Source organism: Pithys albifrons, chromosome 2 (genome assembly GCF_047495875.1).
Source record: "Pithys albifrons albifrons isolate INPA30051 chromosome 2, PitAlb_v1, whole genome shotgun sequence".
Taxonomy (NCBI): Eukaryota; Metazoa; Chordata; class Aves; order Passeriformes; family Thamnophilidae; genus Pithys; species Pithys albifrons.
In genome coordinates, this window is record NC_092459.1 from 97372628 (window position 1) to 97389814 (window position 17187).

The window sequence follows — 17187 nt, forward strand, 5'->3', positions numbered from 1 at the left end:
GGGCTGCTCAGAGAGGGCATGATTTCTCCATCCTTGGAGATGCTCAAAACTGTCTGGGCAAGGTTCCAGGCAGCCTGCTTCAACTGTGCCTGCTCTGAGCAGGAGTTTGAGCTGGAGACCTCATAGACCCCTGCCCACACCCATGAATCTACAGTCATGTTCCAACCCAACCACTATTTCTGTGATGGGCTAAGAGTACAAAAAGCACTGGTGCTCAACTGCCTCAGTTATTTCAGTTTGCCATCAATAACCACACAGACAAATGGAAGTGGGTTTTTGGACAGAAAATAGGATTCCCTAGTTTGTTGTCTCTGCAGTATGCAATTGCATTATCGAAGTAAATAAGAATTAAGGAGCCTGGTATTGCAACTTTTCTTTATCAGGCTCTAGTCAAATAAATAAAACTGATGGGAGGAAGGACTGCAGGATGGAATCATTACTTTTAAAGTTGTTAAAATATGAAAATACTCCAGACCAGAGACTAATGAGGAGATGAGGAACTGCTCTTCCTGGTCCCTTTGCTGGCATTTAAGGAGTGCATAGAATTTCTTGGCATGAATGAAAGAATATGTCAGATTGTTTAGGGTTATTGTGGTTAATTATAACAAATGGACCATGTGGTCTGTCAATATGTTTAAGAATGCAACTTGGGATGAGCATTAAAAACAATCTTAGGGGTGATTTCACCACAGTTACGCTCCGGCCTTACATTGATCTGTCTTAATTGATTTCAGTGAGTTCATGCAGGCATAAAATGAGTCCTGCAAAAATTTGCAGATACCAACTTTTATTCAATGATTAGTGACCCAGCTATGTTCTTTAATGCGAATGCAATCTGCCAGCCTTATTGTTATCTGAGGAAGTCCTCACATTGCCTTGAAGTGAGAATATTTTGCTGCCCTATTTGCTTTATTTGTGAAATCAGTGAAGAACAGGAGGGTTTGAGGAGGAATGCTGATTGGAAATTTTATATGGGAAAGTGGTCATGGTGCCTGTAACTAAAGAGGAATAAAGTGCAGGGAACACAGTGTGCTAAAAGAGATTTTATAGCATGGGGCTGAAAAGATGGAAGCTTTCCCATGATAGTGAGATTTATGCAGAATATTTTGATGCTGGGTTTGTCTTTTCCTTTTGTTAACACAGTCTCCAGACTGTATCAGTGAAGCCCTTGCTCTGCTTGAATGTAATTGTGGTTAATAAATGTGGAATATTCAATATAGGAAAAAAACCAATGCATGTAAATGTCTTGAAACCCATTTTTTAGGCCAAAATCTGCCTCTTAGATCAGACAGAACAGATTCTATGAGGAGCCATGAGTTCTGGAAGAAAATAAACCAAGCGGTTATGTAATTATATGTGGTTATAAAGTAGATGTGAAGTAATGTAGTTGGCTTGTCAGTGGGTATGGGTGTAGCAGTAATTTCTTCATCTGTATAAAAATAAAATTAAATGGAACAGAAAGCTGATGAGAACTTCCAATCAAATTTGATATGCTCATTTAATGAAGTAACCTGCTGGAATCTAATATAGAACCTCTAGGGTATAAACCTTTCTTAAAACATATGGTGGTCCAAGAAACAAATATTTCCTTTGAATGGGGTGTTTTATTGCCAAACCAAGATGATGGCAGGAGGAAGGGTCAGTAATCATTGATCTTTGGGTCTCAGCACTGTTTGTGCATACTATAAGCAGGTCCTAATTTAATGATCCATGCAACTCATTCCAAAAGCATTTGTCACAAGAAGGGGAACAGGGGAATACAAGGGACAAAAATGGGACTGAAGTCTCTGTTCAGTGAAGTACACCATGAGGCTCAGAAAGGAGCTCTTACATACTATTCAATCCATTTAATTAGAGAGGGATGAAACCAAAATGTTAACATGTTAGTACACATTTTACTAAAGATAAAACCCAAGTGACTGGAGGTCTTGATGTAGTATTCAAACCTGAGCCACTTTTATCAAATACAGTCAGGTCCAATCCCTACAACTGGTTTATAACAAAACAGTAATCACCAAGTTTGTTGCTGGGGTATGTAAGGCTTTTAGCTTAAGACGTCAAAAGTTCTTGCACTCGAATAGCCCTGAGCATTCCAGATGCAAGTCTCACAGAGTATTTTTTCCCAAGCACAAAGATGCATAAGTCTAATTGCCATTCATAGGAATGGCAGTTGGAAACAGTCAAAATGTCCCTAACACATCAAAGTGCTTCCCAGAGAACTGGTAGGGTTACCAGTCATCTCATTCTTCCGTGATTAAAAGACCAGCGTTGTGGGACTATGTGATGGGTTTATGCCATCTGATGGGACCCTTGTGAAATTAATTGATGGCTTCATTCCAGTTCCTAGTGTAAACTTGCTGGCAGTCTACAAGGATTTACAGACTAATTTCATCCATCAAAAGCAGAAAATATCTTTATCCGGAAAAAAACTTTTTTTTCCTTTGGAAAAATGTAAATACACAAGACAAAATATGCAGCAGTTCATGGGCAAGTTATGCATTCCTCTGCAGTGTGTAACCTGTTCTCAAAGAGGTGGTCTGGATCGATTTGTGGACAGTTGGGAAGGAATGCTGGATTTTGAGATACTTGGAAATATATTGTTTCCTCTGCTTCTTCGATGGAACAATTAATTACCAAAAAAAAAGCCAAAAGACTGTAAATAACCATATGAATTAACTTTTTTCACATTGATACAGAGTTCTGATGGATAACACAGGAGGTGAATCACTGCAGATTTTGTCAAATACAGCCAACTGATGTACACACAGTTGGGTCACAGAAGGTAGAGAAGGAAAGATGAACACAACAGAAGGTTTATGTCAGCATAAGTATAGGCCCTACATAGCAACACAGGAAAACTGGACTGGTTTCTGTTGTACTTTTTGCTTTGGACTGCTTCCATAGCACAGAGGGCCATTCCCGTTTCTCATGCTTTCAGAAAAGGGGCGTCTTTAGGGAGGTAGGAATTTACCTAGGAAAAACTGAAAGTCACTGATACATTTTGAGATCGTTATCAGTCAGGAGACATAATTTAAATGAGCTGTTAACAAGACTTTAATTAACTTTCCTTGTAGCTAAGCACCCCTTACTGCTCTCCTGGCCTCTACCTCTTATTTTAGTGTTAAAAGTTCCTCCTCTGCTTTGTGGTAACAGATGGTGTCTATCAAGTATATGAAATCTCAGCGAGTATTGCAAGGACTGAGGAAGAGATCTCAAGCATTAAACCCCCAGGTTTCTCTGGTTCCTGGTCCTTTAAAGCAGTGCTGTAACACTCCAGATGCTCTGCGGGCGGTGCACAAAACAGGACCTCAAATGCACTCTCAACAGTGGGCTATATATGTAAATGCAAAAATATTCTGTCTTGACCTCCACAAGATCCTCGTGGACTCATTCAAACTATCTCACTGATCAGACCTCCTTCCCTGCTTTAAGGAGCACAATGGGAATCAGTCAGTCTTGCCCATGCTGGGGGAAATTTATCCTCAGAAGCTGATGAATATGTATATGCAAAAATATGTGTCATGGGTTGCGAGTGGGAAAACCCCATCTACACACTTGCAAATAAGAATGTACATAAATGAAAAAGGAAAGAAGTCATGCTTGATTCATTTCTGTGGATACATAGATTAAAGCAGTGCAAATAAATTTAAAGGCCTCTTTAAAATTTGCATTGGGCTGCAATGTTTTTTTTTTCTGTATTTGTAATCCTCTCCCTCTGTTTGCTAAGTATCTTTGCACTTTCTGGACAGTTTCACTGCTTATATTCTTAGCAGTCTTACTGTATGACCCCAGGGAGGAAAAAAAGGAAATTTCAGAGACTGTTCCACTTCTGGGTTACTCCAGTGATAGCAGTTTGGGTTTGTAACTTGCGTTGCTGGATGCAGGAAATTACTTTTGGAGGCAACAGAGTTGAACTGACTGGTCTTATTCCCAAGTCTTTTACTTCAGCTTTACTCCAGCACAAACTATTTCAACAAGGGACAAACCAGACCCTAAAGTCATTTGTCTAAGAACAGTCAGGCTTGATTTGCCATTTTACTGGGGCCTTCACACAAAGCACATGTCAAGTATTTGAACGCTGATTGCCACAGTAGTCTGCAATAGAAGGCATTTCTATTGCATATTTGAGTTTATACTTGAAATCTAGAAAGATGATGAATATGACAATATTCTGGAGAAGGAAATTGATCTTATTATAATTTAAATTGGTATATTTTACAAGGTGTTGCTGCCATTTTTATCTCATCCAACAGTATTGAAAATCAAATTGTTTAATGCTGGATTCAGTACTTGTGCTGTATTTATTGCATGGGTGTAATATATAACTGTAGCTTGGTATCCTTTCCAGGTGCTTATGGTGTTCTCAAGTGCTTTTCAGTCTGAACTTTTGATATTGGAATTCAGCCCAGAGATAAATTTGTCTACAAAGTTTTATCAGACTTTGTTCAGTTATCTTTGATTTCTGAAAGAACAGGTAAGTATATTTGCTTTATACTTTCCAATCAGAAAAGCTGTGCACTCAGAGCTCAACTTGCAAGTTGAATTCAGTCATTCACACTCTAGTTTGTTGGGGTCATAGTCAGATTAGTATGTCAGTTTTCTTTTGAAACATGAAAGCAAGTTACCAGTGTTCCTGACTCTAAAGAAAATACATTAAACCATGGGCTGCAGCATAACCAAAGCAGAGGACTGAGTGAAGTTGTGCTCTTTGTAGCTTTTCAATGGACAATATGCTCTCTTCAGAGGAATGGTCTTTCCCCCACCCCATGCACACAGCAACAAAGTCTCACAAGTGAACCAGTTATCGCCTTCTTTCTTTGGTATTTATAAATGAAAATGTCAGGATTTCAGGTTCTTAGGATCTTAGAAAAAGGAAATAGCTAGTCATCTCAACTGTTTTCAGCCTTGACAGTATTCTTTCCAGAAATAAAAGAAATACACTCTCCACCAGGTAATGGGAAGATGCCTCTTAAAGGAGTTTTTTAACTGCAGTTCTCACTTGGGCCTTTATTCACTGCTGAGCTGTGCAATTTGACAAGAGAATAAAGCTGTGATGGCCCTTTGAGGTAAGGTAGAAGCGATAAGAAGACAAACTGTGTTCAGACACGTCTTGATGTTCAACCAGTCTGACCTAAGAGAAAATGTAAGCGTGAAGGAATCTCATTCAGCAAAAAATGACCACAAAGAACAAGAATTGTAAGCTGCATCTCTAGAGACAAACAGGCAGAAGCAGAAGGTTTTATAAGCAGAAGGTTTTATACCAAAGACCTAATTAGGAAAGTAAGAGCAGTGACTATCTCTTTCAAGGCACTACAAAAACTGATGACACATCCCTAGGCTGGCCAGGCAGTGCGTGGGAGTAGCTTCATGGCAGTCTAGTTTCAGCTTCCTCATGCACTTGGGTTACTTGGTGATATGTGTCTGAATCTTGATTTATTCCTTTGAAACATTTTCAAGAGTAATTTGCCACAGAATGTGTTTGTATAAAGGGTTGAAAAGTAGCAAATGTCCAAATGAAAAATAAAGGTCAATCAGCCACTTTCTGTGTGAATCATGATTGCACCCATATTTCCTACTGGAATAACTGCAAAGTTTGTTTAGAAGACTATGATTTTTCTGATTTATTCCAAATCTGTTGTAAATTACTGACTAGAGATTACATGCTCACCATCTTTGTGCTAAACTAATTCCCAATCCATACCAAGTATTTTCAATTTGCTTTAAGGGAACTGCTTCCAGAGGCTAAAGGACAAATCTGATTCTGGTATATTGTCATTCTGCAGTTTGTCTTCTGAGGCTTGGCTGTATCAATGCCATGAGTGCATGGTGTTGATTTTCTTGCATCTGATGTTGACATCTCTTGCAAAAGTGTATGTCATTGAAGTTTGGACATCAGTTTCCTATATAGACCATTGACAGCTAGGAGACATACAAATAACTTTGAGTAAAGTGGGTTGGTTCCTCAAAGTGAAAAAAGTCTCCCAATCTCCTAAAGCTTGGAGCCCATTCCCAAAAGAATTTTTTGAGTTTTTAGTCATAGTCACCCCTCCACAAATTTGCCTACCAGGTACCTTTCATGATGAAAACAGAGCAGCAAGGCCAGAAAGTTCTTAGATCTATTTATAGACTCGGAAGCTTAAATATGTTCACAGCTAAGGAATACTTATAGGAATACAAGTAACCATATGCAATGATCAGGTAGGTCAAAATTATGCTTGTCTCAAAGAAGCAAAGGAAACATCTGTGCGGAACCCATAGTGAAAGAGGCTTGTGAAAAGGGGGCCATCCCTGGAGGTGCTGAAGGCCAGGTTGGATGGGGCCCAAGTCAACGTGGTCTAGTGGGTGGCATCCCTGGCCTCAGTGGGGGGATTGGAACTAGACAATCTTTGAAATCCCTACCAACCCCAAAACATTATGCGATTCTATGATTAACTTCAACCAAATCATAAAGTTGACACTGCTGTAAAGCCATTGAATTTCCAGCATTCAATTCACACCTTATTTGTTTAATTAGTGTATTTTTGGTTTTTTTAAGACAAAATTTGGAACGTTCACTCAGCCTTCAAATCCAGCACTTTTTCCTTGCTTAAATGAGAAATATTGTGTTTTTATGTTACTAGTTAATGCAGCAAGCAAACAGAGATCAAAGAATCTTGAGAACTACATTTAATTATAATCATCACCACAAATACCAGAGCAAGATGTGGCTCTGTCATAAAAGAAAACAGAGTAAAACAATATTATGCAGTTTACAAATTCCATCAAACCACTGTACAAATAAACAATGCTACTGAATCACACAACAAATCATCTTACAATTAGGCCACACAAGACCATCTGGTTTGCAAACTAGCCTATGAGCCAAAGAGGAAAACTTTGAAGATAAATATTGCCATATGTGGAAGCCCAGGAAAAATATTACTTACTAGCACGGAGCATCATTTTGAAATGTAATTCTCCGTGGGAATTGAAGATTTCTTACTGAGACTAATGTGTTTTGCAAGAAACCTCGCAAAATGGGAGGATAAGGTATTACAGATAGACCCAGAGACTATGAAGGAATGAAAGCCCTTTTAAAGCAGCTGGATTTATAAACTTGTCTGTTGGTTGAGCACCTAAGTTAAACTGGAATTTTTAACATTTTGTCTGCCCAGGACATTTGCCTAGTTGTATAAGGTAAATATCCTGTTCTTTCTCAGTCAAAGTGTACTAATAGTAAAAGGTAGAATTTGGTCTGTGTGAGCTTTGGATGGCTAAAGTAGAATTATTTTATCACTCCTTATTATACTAATGATCAGAAGTTCGTAGCATTCTGATGGACAGCTTTGCAGAACTCCAGGTCTAAAGAGCAAGATTTACCATAGCAAACAGATACTTGGGAAGACTGTCTTCAAGTCTCGTAATGGTTGTGCAGTTCAGAAGACTGGAATTCAGCATTCACTAAAAACCAAGACACTGTAAGACATCTAATAATAGGCACCAACAATCAATCAAGATGTCTAAAATCATCTTTCAAAGACGGTGAGCAATGAACACATTTTTTCTAGTCAGTGGTAAGTTCCTTCTTAACATTGGCAATTCAGGGTTGGCTCCTGAAGCATAATGGACAGAAAAGAGTTATATAAAAAAGAAGCAAATCATAAAAAGCACAAAATCAACCTCAGCCGCATATCCATCTGAACAAGTTTTGATTAAAATAAAAAATGCAGAAGTGTTTCATTTATTTGAAATTTACAATCTCCATGCCGTTCTGTTGGTTTGTTCCCAATTTGTTTTGCTTTATGCCATGAAAGACCATGAACATGTGAAAAGGGTTTATCTTCCATGCTTTACAAACAAATAAATGAAAAAAAAAGTTGAAATATTAAAAGTGATAGTTTAGGACATTTATAGAATGATAAAATATGTTTTAAACTGTATTGGTTTATATGCATTATATAGGGTATAAAATTCCTTGAAAGCTCATAATTGACATCTCTGGCTCATTAAATGTTTTCTTTCTGTCACAGGTATTTCTCATAAAGTTGATCAAAGGTTTGGATTCTCCAGAAAGTGGCTCATATGTTAAGAATAACTCAGAAGTGCTGAAGTCACATTTTTATTCTTGCAGGGTTGCTATTGAAATCTGTGCTCTTGGTACTGAGGTTTTAGAGATGGGTTTAGGCAATGTTTTTACAAACTAAGAAAATACCTTTAAAAATGCAGCCCCCATTCCCAGTTTTCAGTCTGAAGGCAAATGTAACATCTCAGTTGTCCTACTTTAACATTTTCCCCATCTGTTGAGTCCAGTGCATCAGCCATTAAAGAAATTATATGAAACTAAGTGGGGATTTTAAAGCTTTTGTTTCACTTAGATGTGAAGTTACACATGACTGTGTCATATCTCAAGCTGTCCTGATGGACACCGAGCTTTCACACTGGGTCTCAATTTGCTACATTCGTTCAGCTCAGTGATTTTAAAGGAGGTCTGACTTATGTCAGCAAAAGTCTGACCCAGGCCTTGATGAAACAGAAAGAGAAACAAAAGTGTTGTTGCCCTGACTTTAGGTGGTAGTAGCTTTGGGGCACTAGAATATTTCATCATACATGCAATAGATGCTGCATATCACAGGAAACACTGCTGTGCTTTGTGTATATTACCAGCTCATGAGAGTGTTTCTCTCTCTGAAATTTCTCTAAAGGTTTCTTAGATCACAGGGTGGAAAAAAATGGCCTTCTCTAATCCGATTATAGCAACTGAGTCTCTGCTCTTGTTTGCTAACTGATCCCTTACATGATTTCAAGGGTAGTCCCTCCATTTCCTGGCTGTTTGGACTGAATGATCAATGCAGAATTGAAGGTCTCTCAGCACCATTGGACAACAGATTTAATGGAGACTCAAAAGGTGATATACAAAGGTCTGACAGTTTACATCGTTTATAGGTCCCAATTTTGTTACAGTCATGTTGATGCCATGGATTAAAATGGTGAGCAAGCAGGCTGTGCAGTTCTCAACTCCTGATCTTTGTATTGCTTACTGTTTTTTTTACTTCAGAAAGCAGCAGTTATTTTGCCAGCATTAATAGTAGTCCTACACAGAGCAAGAGGGAGACCTGATCTTTGCCCTTTCACTGAAGGATAGATAGCTAAAGCTGTGGAGAAAACCAAGACAGGTTTTCTCACTTAAAAGGATTTTCTCCTCAGGTGACTATGGTGTCAGGCTTCTTTGACAGAGCTGCACCAGTTTATGCTGGCTGGAGATGTGCTCATGGCTAGGCATTAGTACTGACCCAGAGATGGCTTAAAACGATGTGCTCATGGCTAGGCATTAGTACTGACCCAGAGATGGCTTAAAACATGTATGAGTCACAGAAAGGAGAGTTTTGGATGAGAAATTTGGAAGGGATGTGCTGAGGTAGGGCAGGACAGGGCAGGGCAGGCAGGAAAGGTGCCCACGGCTGGGAAAGGGCACTTTTATGGGCTCTGTATCTTTGTGTTTCTTGCTCTGCTGTCTCCTTGGCTCCTGGTATTTCCACCACAGCAGAGGCTGCAGCCCTTAGCACACAAACAAACAATCGGAAAGAAAGACACCTCCTCCTGAGTGCTGGATTTTGTCTGAAATGAGGATCTGAAATGAAATCTCTCTGATCCTTGCTGAGGCCTGCCTCTGCAGCTGATGTTGAATGGCACTGAGTCACAGAAAAAGACATCATGAACTCCCTGAAGCCAAAGAAACTCTTGCCAGCATCCCAAAGGGGATTCCCAGCCACCTCACTCATGCAGTGCCTCTGGCATCTGGTGACTTGCCCAGCTTTATTTATTTATTTTTTTTTTAATTCACCTCTGTTTTGTCTGGAAAAGGCTTATCTATTTCTCCTCCTGCGGCTCAGGTCTTTCTTTCAGCCCCTGCCAAATCCTAGAGCCACATGTTTTGCGAGCTTCTTTGGAGGAGGAGCCCTCCCTTGTCCCTTGTCTGGCTGGTCAGCAGCCAGCTCATGGGATGTGACTGGGACCTGTGAGGAGAGGGATGTGGTTCCCTAACTAGAGAGAGAAAGATGTTGGGTAGGAGCTGTGATGTTTGGCAACCTGCAAAGGCTGTGGGGCTGAAGTATGACTCCAGGACGTGGCTTTAGCCCTGGACTGGGCTTCCAGCAGGGACATAGCCCCTTCTCACACAGAGATGATGGGAAAGGCAAATAGGATGGAGGGAGGTGGAAAAGTGATGCTCAGTGGCACCAGAAAGCTTTGTCAGGCTATGAATATGGCCTCTAGCACCTGGAATGTGTATACTAAGCCCTGTCACAGAAAACCTCTTTTCCCCTTGTTTGCTTGGGCAGACACAGTGCCAGGCTGTGCCATTCTGGCTGGGACAAGACTCATAGTTGCTGCCACAGGCAGGCCACTGTCATGCATGGAAATACACCAGTTTGATTCATCTCTCTGTTTTCCTTGTGCCTGGCTTAGGAAGGTGCCCATCTAGTGCAACTAACAAGAGGGGCCAATAGCCAGTACACCTCTGGCAGTCAGACTGCAGCAGTGGGGAAGGAGTGGGCCCTTCCTCCATTTTTGGAGTGGCTCAGCTTGGCATGGCCCCGTCTTTGCTCCCACCACAGGCTTAGACCTGCAAGGTGTTGAGGAGAGCATTGTCAGCATCACTGAGATCCAACACACTTCACTGCAGCGGCACGCGCAGCACTGTCCTGACATTAAATAAATAGTAAAAAAGAAGATGGAGAGAGGGAGGGAGGGAGTGAAATGTACACCCTCCATTTCACACAGTGTCCAGAAAACCTGGCTGTCAGCATTCCACTGGACTCTCTCCAGACAGGTATTCATTACAAAGATTTGACTTTTTAAATATGATAGAAATGAGAACTGCAAACTTAATATGTTTTTCTTCTTGGGAGATGAGGGGGCAGGAGAGAGGGGAATAGCATTTACCTCATAATTTCCCTTTCTCTTCCCCCCTCTGTGTAAGCCACATTATTCTTTCTGCAAAGGTACTTGGGGAAACTTGGTAAAATTTTCCCTCATGCTTGAAATTTACTTACCCTGGGTAACAGGAAATGTGGTGTCTTGTGATGTAGATTGTTATACCAGATGGTAATCTTAGCACATGCTATTTGTGTAGATCTGTGGTGCAAGTGAGTCATCATTTGTAGCTGACCTTCACTGCTGCGAAAATACTTCTTTCAATAATAACAATAACAATAACAATAACCATAACAAACAACCTTTTGGCAGGTTTTGGCTCTGCCTGGCATGAAGACAAGGGCATGCTATGCAGCCGGTGAAGGTGGGTCCTGGGCTCCCGGCAGAGCAGAGTTACAATCCCTCTGGAGCAGGACCCAGGACTCGTAACGAGTCTTTCCATTGGCTCTGCTGAGCTTTGGATCAGGCCCAGGTTGTGTTGCATCACATTTCTTTACAGCCTCCTGCATTCCTCCATTCACAGAAAGCATTTGCCCATTTTCTGCCATATAGGAAGAGATGCAGCCTCATAATCAGACCCAGATAATGGAACCAGCTCGCTGCTCTTTCCAAAGTCCCTGCAGCATGCTGAATTTAGGAGAAGACTGTGGTATGCATTACCCCTGAATTGTAATTATGCTTGTAATTTCTGTACCTGAAAAGAAGTGTTTTCACCTGAGACCAGTATCAAAACCCCTTGATATTTTGATGGAAAGCATCAGCTTTTGCTGGAGCCTCCCACAATGTTTGTGGCAGGTCAGCCTTTCTCACCCCTTTTCATTGTATGCACAGATAATTCTGAACACAGGTTCCTGTTTCAGCAAGTCTGCAGATCTAAGCCCAGATCCTGCAAGGACTCCACCGATGCAGGATTGAGCTCATGAACTGAAATTACAGCTGTTATTAGTAATGCCACTGCAGTCCTGTAGAAATCCAGACATACTATTTGACTCCAGTGTTTCCTGCAGCAATGAATTCCACTCTGGGAAGAAGCATTTCCTTTCATTTTCCTGAAGTTGTCCTTCTACTGTGGGATTTAAGACAAAGATTCATTTTTCTTTCCATTAAAATTAAAATACTGGATTTTAGCAGACAGAAAGTGGTTTCTGGCCCTTTGTAAATATCGAAACCTCAGACCTTACTAGCTGTGATAGCTTTCCAGAGCTATTCTTCCAGGCATTTCAGCATCTACTTCACTGTGTCCTAGGAAAGAGGGTGAGAGTTTCAGACCAGAGTACCTATTCTGCTTAGAAAGCTGTTTGATAAAATAAATGAAGCTTTTAAGTAAGGAGAACCCAGAAGCCTATCATATGTCAAACTTTTCAAAACCAATTACAACTCACATCTGATAGAGTGAAAATCACACTGGCAATTAGATCAAGAATGGCTGATTAAATTCCTCAGGCTCCCCAAATCACAACTCCAGTATTTGTTTCAAAGACCTTATAATTACTGTATTTAAAAGGCTGTTATTTAATACTCTCCTCTAACTCTGAATTGCTCCTGATGTCAACTCGGGGTACAGAAAATTCTGCATATGGCATGTGCTAGAGCTGATCAATGCTCATGACTTTCATTGTAGCGTATATATCTTTTGCTTTGTACTAATCTTCTCTTTCTAAGATCAGAGTAGATGGATATTGTAGAAGAAGCAGTAGGTCTGATTAAAGGCCTGTTAAATCAGTGGAAAGACTTTCATCTTCTGTGGATGTTAATGGACTTTAGTTCAGGTCCACTGTGGCTGATTTTGCTGGATCACTGTTGCAATAAAAACGCCTATTTTCTAATGCTGAACTGTACTTCTCCCAACCAGAGAAGCCGGACAAATTGACACATATATTCATCTTAATCTACTCCACATTTTTCAGATGCTTCGATGTCTTTAGATGTAAGGATCTGATGAAGAAGGAACTAAGTTACAAAACAATAGCAAGAAAAGACTTTGGAGAGCTGTGAAACTGTGTATTTCTTCAACAACCTGTCTTGTTCAAGAGAATGTTGTATTTGTTACACTGTCTTGCTGGTAGCAGAGATAAAGTGTTTTAAAACAAGTCCATTTTCTTGCTCTTGCATTCAGTATATGCAGCCCTTGTAAAAGACAGAATAATTCCTGATGTTTGAAAAAGTTGCTTTTGGTGCCAAAACAGACAGAAAACATCCATACTTCTGTAAAAATGCAGGGGAATAAAGCTGTTTCTAAGGGGATAAATGTCTCTCCTATTTCCTATTCCCTGTTACTTTGGTTACTGTTACTTTTAAACATTCCTAGCATTTTGCACATAATAAAAAAAAATGGCAAAGCCCCTGTTCCTTTCTGGACACTATTTTCAAACCAAAGCTGTTTGTGTCGAAGAAAGGTGTAAATGCCAAAGTCCATCCCACTCCAGTATTGCAACCCATCCTAGGTGCAGCTCTTGCCACTCTGCTTGTAGAAGGAAAGACATACAGGAAAAAAAAAGAAAGGAAAAAAAAGAAAAGAAAAATTAAGCAAGCATGAGGACTTTAAAAAGATAATCATAAGACTTGTGATGTGTCTATTATGATCACCATTGACTGCATTTCTTCATTCTGTGGTTTAGTCCATGATGCAGGTCTTACATATGGCCATGCTCTGACATTATAAACAGTGTTCAGCAATGGACAGTGCAAAATGGACTGTCATAGGAGTTATGCCTTGCACTCAGCTATCATCATCTATTCCCCTCTATTCCACTCTTTCTTTCAAAACTGTTCTTCAGAGGAAGTGAATGGCAGGCAGTCCCAGCCCCCATTCCATTACCAGAGCCACAAACCAGTGCATCCACATCAGAATGAAGAGCTTACCACTAGGAACATTTCCTATTGACAGCCTTCATTGCTGTCCTGCAGATTGTGTTTCTTTTATTTATTTAGGAACCTATTTCAGCTCGGTACTTAGTTGTGCTAATGAGGAGAGCAATGGATCCACTGTGCCATAATCTGTGTTTTGTTCCACCCAGCACGTCACAGATAAGGAAGTAAAACAGTTTCATTTTCCCACTTGCTTGAAACATTCCTTGTGTTTTCCTGCAGGACTCGACAAAAGATAGCTGCTGCCATCCCATGATTTCTATGCTGGCATTTCTAGGCTAGGTGGACTATGAAATGCAAACTGAGTGGGGTTATCTGCACACAGCCTGACCTGCCTATTAGAAGGCTTCACACACACTCTCACAGCATGAGCTGGACTAGGCTGGGGTCAGGGCCTTGGGACAGTCACCATTATATCCTGCCTGGCTCCTTACAGACTCTTTCACTGATTCTTTTTGTCTGTGTGAGAGCAGTCTGGCATCTATCTAGGGAAGAACAAGAGTTTTCTGGGCATCTGAAATACTTTTTTCCCACAAGCATTGCCCATGAGTGGTCCTAGGTTTGTATCTTGCAAAATAAACTGCATGGAATTTCATTTGCACTTTTATGACCTATTAAAGTGATGGAGACTTACCATTACAGGCTTGCTGTTTCTGAAAGCATTTTAACTTTCAATAAACAGTAGCATTTGCATCTGCAGTGTGGCTTTTTTTTCTCTTAAAAGTGTAAAAAACTCCCTATTTATTTTCCTCAAAGTGTTACATAAAGAAGCATCCCTGGCTGAAGCATCTACAAATATGGCAGTCTCTGATGTTCCTCATTTGTCTGTCATTAGTAATACCCTTTAGTAACCTCTGGCTAAGGCATTTTTCAGATATGCAATTCTTCTGGTAACTTATTTACTCAGGACAGTTTAATTCAGAGGCAACATCTGGATTTCCATGAAAGCCAGTCTTACAGCTTAGCTGACTGAGGTACCACAGAGGTCAAGTGAACTGCCTGTGGTGATACTTTAGCTGCCATTGAACTTAGGACCTTCCTGCCTCCAAAACACTGTGTTGTAACTGTCAGACTCTCCTCCCTCATCAAAAATCATATTCCTGGGGATGATTTTCTTTCCTTGGACCCTGGTTATATCCTTCCTTTTTCATGCTCATTTTTAGGCCAATTTTATCTGTTCACTATATCAGCCCTGCAGTAATGTCTAATGAAAATACTGCTTGACCTCCTAGCTTTGGCTCTGCACTTGCTTCAAAATCATACTTCAATGTTTTGTTCTGATGATAGACAAGGTTTCAAAGTGTTTTGTGGCACATGAAGAATTATTTTCTATTTCTTGCAAATTTCTGAGATGCACAGATATTTTATCATCTGTGACTATCTTGTGAATTCATGTCTTATTGAGAGTCTTTGGAAGCCATAAAAATCCATACAAAACAAAACTGCATTGTTTCCAGCTATTCTTTCTGTTCTAATTAAACATCTATTTGAATAAATGGTGTAAACTCTCTAATAAACTTGTAATGAAAGAAATATTCAAAACCTCAGTGATTAATGAGCAGATGTTAACAAGCAGTGCAAACTTATGGGAAACCATTTCTAATAGTGATGTCAACAGAGAACAATTCACAGACATAATTACTAAAAAATTATCAGAGACTTCGCTTGTCAAGTATTTTGTATGTTTATAAAGCTGTTGGTGACTCATTTTAAGCAGTCTGGGAGACTTATTTGATTTGGAATCAGGGGGTTTTATAGCTTAGTTGTTATGTAATAGTTTACTCAGACAAAATGGTCAGCTATCCTTCCATCTCAGCATAGTCCTTATGTGTGCACTGAGATTCCTTGTAATGCTTTCAGCAAATTGTATCTAAATACTTTTCCATACTTTGGAAATACGTTTCTCATTAAAACTGAGTAGTAGAACAGCCCTTTGCTTAATTACCCATTAGATTGTCTGCCATCCACTATAAAGTTCAAATGCTGCAGTCCTAGCCACCCTGTGCTGCAATTCCCTGTGCCATGTGGAGCAGCTCTCTCTGACATGCAAGCAGCATTAATAAATTTTGTCTGTTTGTTTTAGAGGCCATTTCATAGCAGGCAGAGTGCTGCCATTTATGCAAGGCAGGTGCACTCACTAATTTCTTAGGTTACAGCACAAACTGCAATTAATGTTGCCTGTCTCCACAGTGTCATTAATGTTCAAGCAAAGTAATCTGGATGTAATTTTCGCACTGGCACTAAAATGACATTTCAGTGATTCCACAAGTTTTTTTTTCCAAGACATTCCAGTACAATCAGCTATAGAATTACCCACCTTTTTCTTTGATTACTTACTGTCATTCCTTCAGATGAGCTCCAAAATTCAAACTTGTAATTTTAAAAAAGGCAAGCACAGTTGTTCTCCACTTCACTCTGGGAGACTTTGAGCATTTTATATATCTGAGATGTAGCTGGTATTTGGATGTTAGTACAGAGTTGTTGTTTTGATTTCTGTGTCATATATCATGGAAGTTACAAGCTGTGCAGATGAATAATGCCCACCAATATTGTATTCAGACTTGCACTACCAAACCATGCTTGGCATTGCCAACAAACCATGATCGTTTTGGGCTACCACTCTAAAAATTCTCTGTGAAAGACTGTTAGTACCTCTTTGTGTAGTTGCATGTTTTCTCATCTACAAATATTTTTTAGATAAAATTAAAATTGTCAGCTCCAGTCAAACCTGGAGAATTATTTTGCTGTACAAACACAAAAGCTTGTCAGTACAAATGGGTTTTGTAAAGCAGCTCTTACTCAGACCATAATCATTTGAGGGCAGAAAAAGCCTTTATTTTTAATATGCATAGCCAGCCAACTGCTTCTAGTGCAGATGAGGCCCTAGTGCACATTTTCTCTGCAAGGCACTTCAGAAAGTGTTCTTAGAAAAATCACCTCCTTTGTGATAGCATTACTACTTTAGTGCTCAAGATGTCAGAGTACTCCTCAGCACTCAGGAAGGCACTATTACAACAGGGAGTAGAGATGTCAGAGTTTGTTCCTACTTGGTATAGAAAGTAGGAATTATCCCATGGTGTCTTAAAGAAGAAATGCCTCAAAGCATTTGGCTTTCAAAGGTCCCTAGAAGCCAGTAGGAGCTGGGTGCCTAAAACCTGCTTTGCAAATTGTCTTGGTTTAAAGACAAAATATTGGGGCAGGAACTCAAACAGAAAGAACTCCCTGCCCTTTTATTCCCTCCCCTCAATACAAAAGAGACAAAAAATGGAAGAAGGCATAAGTGAAAAAAAACAACAATTTGCTAAAAAGAAAATGGCAGTAACTAAAAAAAATACGGGAGAAATGGTTTACCCAAAAAAGAAGGATCCACCAGCCATGTGGTCCCCTCTCCGACCCCTGCCCAGGAAC